This window comes from Schistocerca nitens, chromosome 10, assembly GCF_023898315.1.
Source record: "Schistocerca nitens isolate TAMUIC-IGC-003100 chromosome 10, iqSchNite1.1, whole genome shotgun sequence".
Classification (NCBI taxonomy): domain Eukaryota; kingdom Metazoa; phylum Arthropoda; class Insecta; order Orthoptera; family Acrididae; genus Schistocerca; species Schistocerca nitens.
The window spans coordinates 172,756,925-172,770,266 of NC_064623.1; positions in this window are offsets into that span (position 1 = coordinate 172,756,925).

A 13,342-nucleotide genomic window follows, 5' to 3' on the forward strand; every position below is an offset into this window, starting at 1 on the left:
CTCGCTTTTTAAAGACATATGCCACAGCAAATGATACTTCCTAACACGTTATTCGCAGTTGTTCCTTGTGGGTTCCAAATTTCGCTGTCATTTTCAAGGATCTTGATGATTCCGACTGTTGTCGCAATGTGTGAGTGATACAAGGAGGTCCCGTAGTACTATTTATGTTTCAGAAATATTTAACAGGTGGTATATGCAACGCAGAGCCCTCGTGAGCCACAAAATCTCTCGTCGGCTGTGACATTAGAATGTAATAGCTCTCTTTAGCCTTCTAAGAATTGAACCTAGGTTAACATTTCTCCACCAGTTGGAGAAATGTGGGCCTCCTCCTCCCCTTACAGCCCTCCTTCCCTCACCGAATGAGCCTTCTGCGGCAATTGCGACCTATGCTACCGACCTAGACTCGCTTTTTAAAGACATATGCCACAGCAAATGATACTTCCTAACACGTTATTCGCAGTTGTTCCTTGTGGGTTCCAAATTTCGCTGTCATTTTCAAGGATCTAGATGATTCCGACTGTTGTCGCAATGTGTGAGTGATACAAGGAGGTCGCCGTAGTACAATTTATGTTTCAGAAATATTTAACAAGTGGTATATGCAACGCAGAGCCCTCGTGAGCCACAAAATGTCTCGTCGGCTGTGACATTAGAATGTAATAGCTCTCTTTAGCCTTCTAAGAATTGAACCTAGGTTAACATTTCTCCACTAGTTGGAGAAATGTGGGCCTCCTCCTCCCCTTACAGCCCTCCTTCCCTCACCGAATGAGCCTTCTGCGGCAATTGCAACCTATGCTACCGACCTAGACTCGCTTTTTAAAGACATATGCCACAGCAAATGATACTTCCTAACACGTTATTCGCAGTTGTTCCTTGTGGGTTCCAAATTTCGCTGTCATTTTCAAGGATCTTGATGATTCCGACTGTTGTCGCAATGTGTGAGTGATACAAGGAGGTCGCCGTAGTACAATTTATGTTTCAGAAATATTTAACAAGTGGTATATGCAACGCAAAGCCCTCGTGAGCCACAAAATGTCTCGTCGGCTGTGACATTAGAATGTAATAGCTCTCTTTAGCCTTCTAAGAATTGAACCTAGGTTTACATTTCTCCACTAGTTGGAGAAATGTGGGCCTCCTCCTCCCCTTACAGCCCTCCTTCCCTCACCGAATGAGCCTTCTGCGGCAATTGCGACCTATGCTACCGACCTAGACTCGCTTTTTAAAGACATATGCCACAGAAAATGATACTTCCTAACACGTTATTCGCAGTTGTTCCTTGTGGGTTCCAAATTTCGCTGTCATTTTCAAGGATCTTGATGATTCCGACTGTTGTCGCAATGTGTGAGTGATACAAGGAGGTCGCCGTAGTACTATTTATGTTTCAGAAATATTTAACAAGTGGTATATGCAACGCAGAGCCCTCGTGAGCCACAAAATGTCTCGTCGGCTGTGACATTAGAATGTAATAGCTCTCTTTAGCCTTCTAAGAATTGAACCTAGGTTAACATTTCTCCACTAGTTGGAGAAATGTGGGCCTCCTCCTCCCCTTACAGCCCTCCTTCCCTCACCGAATGAGCCTTCTGCGGCAATTGCGACCTATGCTACCGACCTAGACTCGCTTTTTAAAGACATATGCCACAGCAAATGATACTTCCTAACACGTTATTCGCAGTTGTTCCTTGTGGGTTCCCAATTTCGGTGTCATTTTCAAGGATCTTGATGATTCCGACTGTTGTCGCAATGTGTGAGTGATACAAGGAGGTCGCCGTAGTACTATTTATGTTTCAGAATTATTTAACAAGTGGTATATGCAACGCAGAGCCCTCGTGAGCCACAAAATGTCTCGTCGGCTGTGACATTAGAATGTAATAGCTCTCTTTAGCCTTCTAAGAATTGAACCTAGGTTAACATTTCTCCACTAGCTGGAGAAATGTGGGCCTCCTCCTCCCCTTACAGCCCTCCTTCCCTCACCGAATGAGCCTTCTGCGGCAATTGCGACCTATGCTACCGACCTAGACTCGCTTTTTAAAGACATATGCCACAGCAAATGATACTTCCTAACACGTTATTCGCAGTTGTTCCTTGTGGGTTCCAAATTTCGCTGTCATTTTCAAGGATCTTGATGATTCCGACTGTTGTCGCAATGTGTGAGTGATACAAGGAGGTCGCCGTAGTACTATTTATGTTTCAGAAATATTTAACAAGTGGTATATGCAACGCAGAGCCCTCGTGAGCCACAAAATGTCTCGTCGGCTGTGACATTAGAATGTAATAGCTCTCTTTAGCCTTCTAAGAATTGAACCTAGGTTAACATTTCTCCACTAGTTGGAGAAATGTGGGCCTCCTCCTCCCCTTACAGCCCTCCTTCCCTCACCGAATGAGCCTTCTGCGGCAATTGCGACCTATGCTACCGACCTAGACTCGCTTTTTAAAGACATATGCCACAGCAAATGATACTTCCTAACACGTTATTCGCAGTTGTTCCTTGTGGGTTCCAAATTTCGCTGTCATTTTCAAGGATCTTGATGATTCCGACTGTTGTCGCAATGTGTGAGTGATACAAGGAGGTCCCGTAGTACTATTTATGTTTCAGAAATATTTAACAGGTGGTATATGCAACGCAGAGCCCTCGTGAGCCACAAAATCTCTCGTCGGCTGTGACATTAGAATGTAATAGCTCTCTTTAGCCTTCTAAGAATTGAACCTAGGTTAACATTTCTCCACCAGTTGGAGAAATGTGGGCCTCCTCCTCCCCTTACAGCCCTCCTTCCCTCACCGAATGAGCCTTCTGCGGCAATTGCGACCTATGCTACCGACCTAGACTCGCTTTTTAAAGACATATGCCACAGCAAATGATACTTCCTAACACGTTATTCGCAGTTGTTCCTTGTGGGTTCCAAATTTCGCTGTCATTTTCAAGGATCTTGATGATTCCGACTGTTGTCGCAATGTGTGTGTGATACAAGGAGGTCGCCGTAGTACTATTTATGTTTCAGAAATATTTAACAAGTGGTATATGCAACGCAGAGCCCTCGTGAGCCACAAAATGTCTCGTCGGCTGTGACATTAGAATGTAATAGCTCTCTTTAGCCTTCTAAGAATTGAACCTAGGTTAACATTTCTCCACTAGTTGGAGAAATGTGGGCCTCCTCCTCCCCTTACAGCCCTCCTTCCCTCACCGAATGAGCCTTCTGCGGCAATTGCGACCTATGCTACCGACCTAGACTCGCTTTTTAAAGACATATGCCACAGCAAATGATACTTCCTAACACGTTATTCGCAGTTGTTCCTTGTGGGTTCCAAATTTCGCTGTCATTTTCAAGGATCTTGATGATTCCGACTGTTGTCGCAATGTGTGAGTGATACAAGGAGGTCGCCGTAGTACTATTTATGTTTCAGAAATATTTAACAAGTGGTATATGCAACGCAGAGCCCTCGTGAGCCACAAAATGTCTCGTCGGCTGTGACATTAGAATGTAATAGCTCTCTTTAGCCTTCTAAGAATTGAACCTAGGTTAACATTTCTCCACTAGTTGGAGAAATGTGGGCCTCCTCCTCCCCTTACAGCCCTCCTTCCCTCACCGAATGAGCCTTCTGCGGCAATTGCGACCTATGCTACCGACCTAGACTCGCTTTTTAAAGACATATGCCACAGCAAATGATACTTCCTAACACGTTATTCGCAGTTGTTCCTTGTGGGTTCCAAATTTCGCTGTCATTTTCAAGGATCTTGATGATTCCGACTGTTGTCGCAATGTGTGAGTGATACAAGGAGGTCCCGTAGTACTATTTATGTTTCAGAAATATTTAACAGGTGGTATATGCAACGCAGAGCCCTCGTGAGCCACAAAATGTCTCGTCGGCTGTGACATTAGAATGTAATAGCTCTCTTTAGCCTTCTAAGAATTGAACCTAGGTTAACATTTCTCCACCAGTTGGAGAAATGTGGGCCTCCTCCTCCCCTTACAGCCCTCCTTCCCTCACCGAATGAGCCTTCTGCGGCAATTGCGACCTATGCTACCGACCTAGACTCGCTTTTTAAAGACATATGCCACAGCAAATGATACTTCCTAACACGTTATTCGCAGTTGTTCCTTGTGGGTTCCAAATTTCGCTGTCATTTTCAAGGATCTAGATGATTCCGACTGTTGTCGCAATGTGTGAGTGATACAAGGAGGTCGCCGTAGTACAATTTATGTTTCAGAAATATTTAACAAGTGGTATATGCAACGCAGAGCCCTCGTGAGCCACAAAATGTCTCGTCGGCTGTGACATTAGAATGTAATAGCTCTCTTTAGCCTTCTAAGAATTGAACCTAGGTTAACATTTCTCCACTAGTTGGAGAAATGTGGGCCTCCTCCTCCCCTTACAGCCCTCCTTCCCTCACCGAATGAGCCTTCTGCGGCAATTGCAACCTATGCTACCGACCTAGACTCGCTTTTTAAAGACATATGCCACAGCAAATGATACTTCCTAACACGTTATTCGCAGTTGTTCCTTGTGGGTTCCAAATTTCGCTGTCATTTTCAAGGATCTTGATGATTCCGACTGTTGTCGCAATGTGTGAGTGATACAAGGAGGTCGCCGTAGTACAATTTATGTTTCAGAAATATTTAACAAGTGGTATATGCAACGCAAAGCCCTCGTGAGCCACAAAATGTCTCGTCGGCTGTGACATTAGAATGTAATAGCTCTCTTTAGCCTTCTAAGAATTGAACCTAGGTTTACATTTCTCCACTAGTTGGAGAAATGTGGGCCTCCTCCTCCCCTTACAGCCCTCCTTCCCTCACCGAATGAGCCTTCTGCGGCAATTGCGACCTATGCTACCGACCTAGACTCGCTTTTTAAAGACATATGCCACAGCAAATGATACTTCCTAACACGTTATTCGCAGTTGTTCCTTGTGGGTTCCAAATTTCGCTGTCATTTTCAAGGATCTTGATGATTCCGACTGTTGTCGCAATGTGTGAGTGATACAAGGAGGTCGCCGTAGTACTATTTATGTTTCAGAAATATTTAACAAGTGGTATATGCAACGCAGAGCCCTCGTGAGCCACAAAATGTCTCGTCGGCTGTGACATTAGAATGTAATAGCTCTCTTTAGCCTTCTAAGAATTGAACCTAGGTTAACATTTCTCCACTAGTTGGAGAAATGTGGGCCTCCTCCTCCCCTTACAGCCCTCCTTCCCTCACCGAATGAGCCTTCTGCGGCAATTGCGACCTATGCTACCGACCTAGACTCGCTTTTTAAAGACATATGCCACAGCAAATGATACTTCCTAACACGTTATTCGCAGTTGTTCCTTGTGGGTTCCCAATTTCGGTGTCATTTTCAAGGATCTTGATGATTCCGACTGTTGTCGCAATGTGTGAGTGATACAAGGAGGTCGCCGTAGTACTATTTATGTTTCAGAATTATTTAACAAGTGGTATATGCAACGCAGAGCCCTCGTGAGCCACAAAATGTCTCGTCGGCTGTGACATTAGAATGTAATAGCTCTCTTTAGCCTTCTAAGAATTGAACCTAGGTTAACATTTCTCCACTAGCTGGAGAAATGTGGGCCTCCTCCTCCCCTTACAGCCCTCCTTCCCTCACCGAATGAGCCTTCTGCGGCAATTGCGACCTATGCTACCGACCTAGACTCGCTTTTTAAAGACATATGCCACAGCAAATGATACTTCCTAACACGTTATTCGCAGTTGTTCCTTGTGGGTTCCAAATTTCGCTGTCATTTTCAAGGATCTTGATGATTCCGACTGTTGTCGCAATGTGTGAGTGATACAAGGAGGTCGCCGTAGTACTATTTATGTTTCAGAAATATTTAACAAGTGGTATATGCAACGCAGAGCCCTCGTGAGCCACAAAATGTCTCGTCGGCTGTGACATTAGAATGTAATAGCTCTCTTTAGCCTTCTAAGAATTGAACCTAGGTTAACATTTCTCCACTAGTTGGAGAAATGTGGGCCTCCTCCTCCCCTTACAGCCCTCCTTCCCTCACCGAATGAGCCTTCTGCGGCAATTGCGACCTATGCTACCGACCTAGACTCGCTTTTTAAAGACATATGCCACAGCAAATGATACTTCCTAACACGTTATTCGCAGTTGTTCCTTGTGGGTTCCAAATTTCGCTGTCATTTTCAAGGATCTTGATGATTCCGACTGTTGTCGCAATGTGTGAGTGATACAAGGAGGTCCCGTAGTACTATTTATGTTTCAGAAATATTTAACAGGTGGTATATGCAACGCAGAGCCCTCGTGAGCCACAAAATCTCTCGTCGGCTGTGACATTAGAATGTAATAGCTCTCTTTAGCCTTCTAAGAATTGAACCTAGGTTAACATTTCTCCACCAGTTGGAGAAATGTGGGCCTCCTCCTCCCCTTACAGCCCTCCTTCCCTCACCGAATGAGCCTTCTGCGGCAATTGCGACCTATGCTACCGACCTAGACTCGCTTTTTAAAGACATATGCCACAGCAAATGATACTTCCTAACACGTTATTCGCAGTTGTTCCTTGTGGGTTCCAAATTTCGCTGTCATTTTCAAGGATCTTGATGATTCCGACTGTTGTCGCAATGTGTGAGTGATACAAGGAGGTCGCCGTAGTACTATTTATGTTTCAGAAATATTTAACAAGTGGTATATGCAACGCAGAGCCCTCGTGATCCACAAAATGTCTCGTCGGCTGTGACATTAGAATGTAATAGCTCTCTTTAGCCTTCTAAGAATTGAACCTAGGTTAACATTTCTCCACTAGTTGGAGAAATGTGGGCCACCTCCTCCCCTTACAGCCCTCCTTCCCTCACCGAATGAGCCTTCTGCGGCAACTGCGACCTATGCTGCCGACCTAGACTCGCTTTTTAAAGACATATGCCACAGCAAATGATACTTCCTAACACGTTATTCGCAGTTGTTCCTTGTGGGTTCCAAATTTCGCTGTCATTTTCAAGGATCTTGATGATTCCGACTGTTGTCGCAATGTGTGTGTGATACAAGGAGGTCGCCGTAGTACTATTTATGTTTCAGAAATATTTAACAAGTGGTATATGCAACGCAGAGCCCTCGTGATCCACAAAATGTCTCGTCGGCTGTGACATTAGAATGTAATAGCTCTCTTTAGCCTTCTAAGAATTGAACCTAGGTTAACATTTCTCCACTAGCTGGAGAAATGTGGGCCTCCTCCTCCCCTTACAGCCCTCCTTCCCTCACCGAATGAGCCTTCTGCGGCAATTGCGACCTATGCTACCGACCTAGACTCGCTTTTTAAAGACATATGCCACAGCAAATGATACTTCCTAACACGTTATTCGCAGTTGTTCCTTGTGGGTTCCAAATTTCGCTGTGATTTTCAAGGATCTTGATGATTCCGACTGTTGTCGCAATGTGTGAGTGATACAAGGAGGTCGCCGTAGTACTATTTATGTTTCAGAAATATTTAACAAGTGGTATATGCAACGCAGAGCCCTCGTGAGCCACAAAATGTCTCGTCGGCTGTGACATTAGAATGTAATAGCTCTCTTTAGCCTTCTAAGAATTGAACCTAGGTTAACATTTCTCCACTAGTTGGAGAAATGTGGGCCTCCTCCTCCCCTTACAGCCCTCCTTCCCTCACCGAATGAGCCTTCTGCGGCAATTGCGACCTATGCTACCGACCTAGACTCGCTTTTTAAAGACATATGCCACAGCAAATGATACTTCCTAACACGTTATTCGCAGTTGTTCCTTGTGGGTTCCAAATTTCGCTGTCATTTTCAAGGATCTTGATGATTCCGACTGTTGTCGCAATGTGTGAGTGATACAAGGAGGTCGCCGTAGTACTATTTATGTTTCAGAAATATTTAACAAGTGGTATATGCAACGCAGAGCCCTCGTGATCCACAAAATGTCTCGTCGGCTGTGACATTAGAATGTAATAGCTCTCTTTAGCCTTCTAAGAATTGAACCTAGGTTAACATTTCTCCACTAGTTGGAGAAATGTGGGCCACCTCCTCCCCTTACAGCCCTCCTTCCCTCACCGAATGAGCCTTCTGCGGCAACTGCGACCTATGCTGCCGACCTAGACTCGCTTTTTAAAGACATATGCCACAGCAAATGATACTTCCTAACACGTTATTCGCAGTTGTTCCTTGTGGGTTCCAAATTTCACTATCATTTTCAAGGATCTTGATGATTCCGACTGTTGTCGCAATGTGTGAGTGATACAAGGAGGTCGCCGTAGTACTATTTATGTTTCAGAAATATTTAACAAGTGGTATATGCAACGCAGAGCCCTCGTGAGCCACAAAATGTCTCGTCGGCTGTGACATTAGAATGTAATAGCTCTCTTTAGCCTTCTAAGAATTGAACCTAGGTTAACATTTCTCCACTAGTTGGAGAAATGTGGGCCTCCTCCTCCCCTTACAGCCCTCCTTCCCTCACCGAATGAGCCTTCTGCGGCAATTGCGACCTATGCTACCGACCTAGACTCGCTTTTTAAAGACATATGCCACAGCAAATGATACTTCCTAACACGTTATTCGCAGTTGTTCCTTGTGGGTTCCAAATTTCGCTGTCATTTTCAAGGATCTTGATGATTCCGACTGTTGTCGCAATGTGTGAGTGATACAAGGAGGTCCCGTAGTACTATTTATGTTTCAGAAATATTTAACAGGTGGTATATGCAACGCAGAGCCCTCGTGAGCCACAAAATCTCTCGTCGGCTGTGACATTAGAATGTAATAGCTCTCTTTAGCCTTCTAAGAATTGAACCTAGGTTAACATTTCTCCACCAGTTGGAGAAATGTGGGCCTCCTCCTCCCCTTACAGCCCTCCTTCCCTCACCGAATGAGCCTTCTGCGGCAATTGCGACCTATGCTACCGACCTAGACTCGCTTTTTAAAGACATATGCCACAGCAAATGATACTTCCTAACACGTTATTCGCAGTTGTTCCTTGTGGGTTCCAAATTTCGCTGTCATTTTCAAGGATCTTGATGATTCCGACTGTTGTCGCAATGTGTGAGTGATACAAGGAGGTCGCCGTAGTACTATTTATGTTTCAGAAATATTTAACAAGTGGTATATGCAACGCAGAGCCCTCGTGATCCACAAAATGTCTCGTCGGCTGTGACATTGGAATGTAATAGCTCTCTTTAGCCTTCTAAGAATTGAACCTAGGTTAACATTTCTCCACTAGTTGGAGAATTGTGGGCCACCTCCTCCCCTTACAGCCCTCCTTCCCTCACCGAATGAGCCTTCTGCGGCAATTGCGACCTATGCTACCGACCTAGACTCGCTTTTTAAAGACATATGCCACAGCAAATGATACTTCCTAACACGTTATTCGCAGTTGTTCCTTGTGGGTTCCAAATTTCGCTGTCATTTTCAAGGATCTTGATGATTCCGACTGTTGTCGCAATGTGTGAGTGATACAAGGAGGTCGCCGTAGTACTATTTATGTTTCAGAAATATTGAACAAGTGGTATATGCAACGCAGAGCCCTCGTGAGCCACAAAATGTCTCGTCGGCTGTGACATTAGAATGTAATAGCTCTCTTTAGCCTTCTAAGAATTGAACCTAGGTTAACATTTCTCCACTAGTTGGAGAAATGTGGGCCTCCTCCTCCCCTTACAGCCCTCCTTCCCTCACCGAATGAGCCTTCTGCGGCAATTGCGACCTATGCTACCGACCTAGACTCGCTTTTTAAAGACATATGCCACAGCAAATGATACTTCCTAACACGTTATTCGCAGTTGTTCCTTGTGGGTTCCAAATTTCGCTGTCATTTTCAAGGATCTTGATGATTCCGACTGTTGTCGCAATGTGTGAGTGATACAAGGAGGTCCCGTAGTACTATTTATGTATCAGAAATATTTAACAGGTGGTATATGCAACGCAGAGCCCTCGTGAGCCACAAAATCTCTCGTCGGCTGTGACATTAGAATGTAATAGCTCTCTTTAGCCTTCTAAGAATTGAACCTAGGTTAACATTTCTCCACCAGTTGGAGAAATGTGGGCCTCCTCCTCCCCTTACAGCCCTCCTTCCCTCACCGAATGAGCCTTCTGCGGCAATTGCGACCTATGCTACCGACCTAGACTCGCTTTTTAAAGACATATGCCACAGCAAATGATACTTCCTAACACGTTATTCGCAGTTGTTCCTTGTGGGTTCCAAATTTCGCTGTCATTTTCAAGGATCTAGATGATTCCGACTGTTGTCGCAATGTGTGAGTGATACAAGGAGGTCGCCGTAGTACAATTTATGTTTCAGAAATATTTAACAAGTGGTATATGCAACGCAGAGCCCTCGTGAGCCACAAAATGTCTCGTCGGCTGTGACATTAGAATGTAATAGCTCTCTTTAGCCTTCTAAGAATTGAACCTAGGTTAACATTTCTCCACTAGTTGGAGAAATGTGGGCCTCCTCCTCCCCTTACAGCCCTCCTTCCCTCACCGAATGAGCCTTCTGCGGCAATTGCGACCTATGCTACCGACCTAGACTCGCTTTTTAAAGACATATGCCACAGCAAATGATACTTCCTAACACGTTATTCGCAGTTGTTCCTTGTGGGTTCCAAATTTCGCTGTCATTTTCAAGGATCTTGATGATTCCGACTGTTGTCGCAATGTGTGAGTGATACAAGGAGGTCGCCGTAGTACTATTTATATTTCAGAAATATTTAACAAGTGGTATATGCAACGCAGAGCCCTCGTGAGTCACAAAATGTCTCGTCGGCTGTGACATTAGAATGTAATAGCTCTCTTTAGCCTTCTAAGAATTGAACCTAGGTTAACATTTCTCCACTAGTTGGAGAAATGTGGGCCTCCTCCAACCCTTACAGCCCTCCTTCCCTCACCGAATGAGCCTTCTGCGGCAATTGCGACCTATGCTACCGACCTAGACTCGCTTTTTAAAGACATATGCCACAGCAAATGATACTTCCTAACACGTTATTCGCAGTTGTTCCTTGTGGGTTCCAAATTTCGCTGTCATTTTCAAGGATCTAGATGATTCCGACTGTTGTCGCAATGTGTGAGTGATAGAAGGAGGTCGCCGTAGTACTATTTATGTTTCAGAAATATTTAACAAGTGGTATATGCAACGCAGAGCCCTCGTGAGCCACAAAATGTCTCGTCGGCTGTGACATTAGAATGTAATAGCTCTCTTTAGCCTTCTAAGAATTGAACCTAGGTTAACATTTCTCCACTAGTTGGAGAAATGTGGGCCTCCTCCTCCCCTTACAGCCCTCCTTCCCTCACCGAATGAGCCTTCTGCGGCAATTGCAACCTATGCTACCGACCTAGACTCGCTTTTTAAAGACATATGCCACAGCAAATGATACTTCCTAACACGTTATTCGCAGTTGTTCCTTGTGGGTTCCAAATTTCGCTGTCATTTTCAAGGATCTTGATGATTCCGACTGTTGTCGCAATGTGTGAGTGATACAAGGAGGTCGCCGTAGTACAATTTATGTTTCAGAAATATTTAACAAGTGGTATATGCAACGCAAAGCCCTCGTGAGCCACAAAATGTCTCGTCGGCTGTGACATTAGAATGTAATAGCTCTCTTTAGCCTTCTAAGAATTGAACCTAGGTTTACATTTCTCCACTAGTTGGAGAAATGTGGGCCTCCTCCTCCCCTTACAGCCCTCCTTCCCTCACCGAATGAGCCTTCTGCGGCAATTGCGACCTATGCTACCGACCTAGACTCGCTTTTTAAAGACATATGCCACAGAAAATGATACTTCCTAACACGTTATTCGCAGTTGTTCCTTGTGGGTTCCGAATTTCGCTGTCATTTTCAAGGATCTTGATGATTCCGACTGTTGTCGCAATGTGTGAGTGATACAAGGAGGTCGCCGTAGTACTATTTATGTTTCAGAAATATTTAACAAGTGGTATATGCAACGCAGAGCCCTCGTGAGCCACAAAATGTCTCGTCGGCTGTGACATTAGAATGTAATAGCTCTCTTTAGCCTTCTAAGAATTGAACCTAGGTTAACATTTCTCCACTAGTTGGAGAAATGTGGGCCTCCTCCTCCCCTTACAGCCCTCCTTCCCTCACCGAATGAGCCTTCTGCGGCAATTGCGACCTATGCTACCGACCTAGACTCGCTTTTTAAAGACATATGCCACAGCAAATGATACTTCCTAACACGTTATTCGCAGTTGTTCCTTGTGGGTTCCCAATTTCGGTGTCATTTTCAAGGATCTTGATGATTCCGACTGTTGTCGCAATGTGTGAGTGATACAAGGAGGTCGCCGTAGTACTATTTATGTTTCAGAATTATTTAACAAGTGGTATATGCAACGCAGAGCCCTCGTGAGCCACAAAATGTCTCGTCGGCTGTGACATTAGAATGTAATAGCTCTCTTTAGCCTTCTAAGAATTGAACCTAGGTTAACATTTCTCCACTAGTTGGAGAAATGTGGGCCTCCTCCTCCCCTTACAGCCCTCCTTCCCTCACCGAATGAGCCTTCTGCGGCAATTGCGACCTATGCTACCGACCTAGACTCGCTTTTTAAAGACATATGCCACAGCAAATGATACTTCCTAACACGTTATTCGCAGTTGTTCCTTGTGGGTTCCAAATTTCGTTGTCATTTTCAAGGATCTTGATGATTCCGACTGTTGTCGCAATGTGTGAGTGATACAAGGAGGTCGCCGTAGTACTATTTATGTTTCAGAAATATTTAACAAGTGGTATATGCAACGCAGAGCCCTCGTGAGCCACAAAATGTCTCGTCGGCTGTGACATTAGAATGTAATAGCTCTCTTTAGCCTTCTAAGAATTGAACCTAGGTTAACATTTCTCCACTAGTTGGAGAAATGTGGGCCTCCTCCTCCCCTTACAGCCCTCCTTCCCTCACCGAATGAGCCTTCTGCGGAAATTGCGACCTATGCTACCGACCTAGACTCGCTTTTTAAAGACATATGCCACAGCAAATGATACTTCCTAACACGTTATTCGCAGTTGTTCCTTGTGGGTTCCAAATTTCGCTGTCATTTTCAAGGATCTTGATGATTCCGACTGTTGTCGCAATGTGTGAGTGATACAAGGAGGTCGCCGTAGTACTATTTATGTTTCAGAAATATTTAACAAGTGGTATATGCAACGCAGAGCCCTCGTGAGCCACAAAATGTCTCGTCGGCTGTGACATTAGAATGTAATAGCTCTCTTTAGCCTTCTAAGAATTGAACCTAGGTTAACATTTCTCCACTAGTTGGAGAAATGTGGGCCTCCTCCTCCCCTTACAGCCCTCCTTCCCTCACCGAATGAGCCTTCTGCGGCAATTGCGACCTATGCTACCGACCTAGACTCGCTTTTTAAAGACATATGCCACAGCAAATGATACTTCCTAACACGT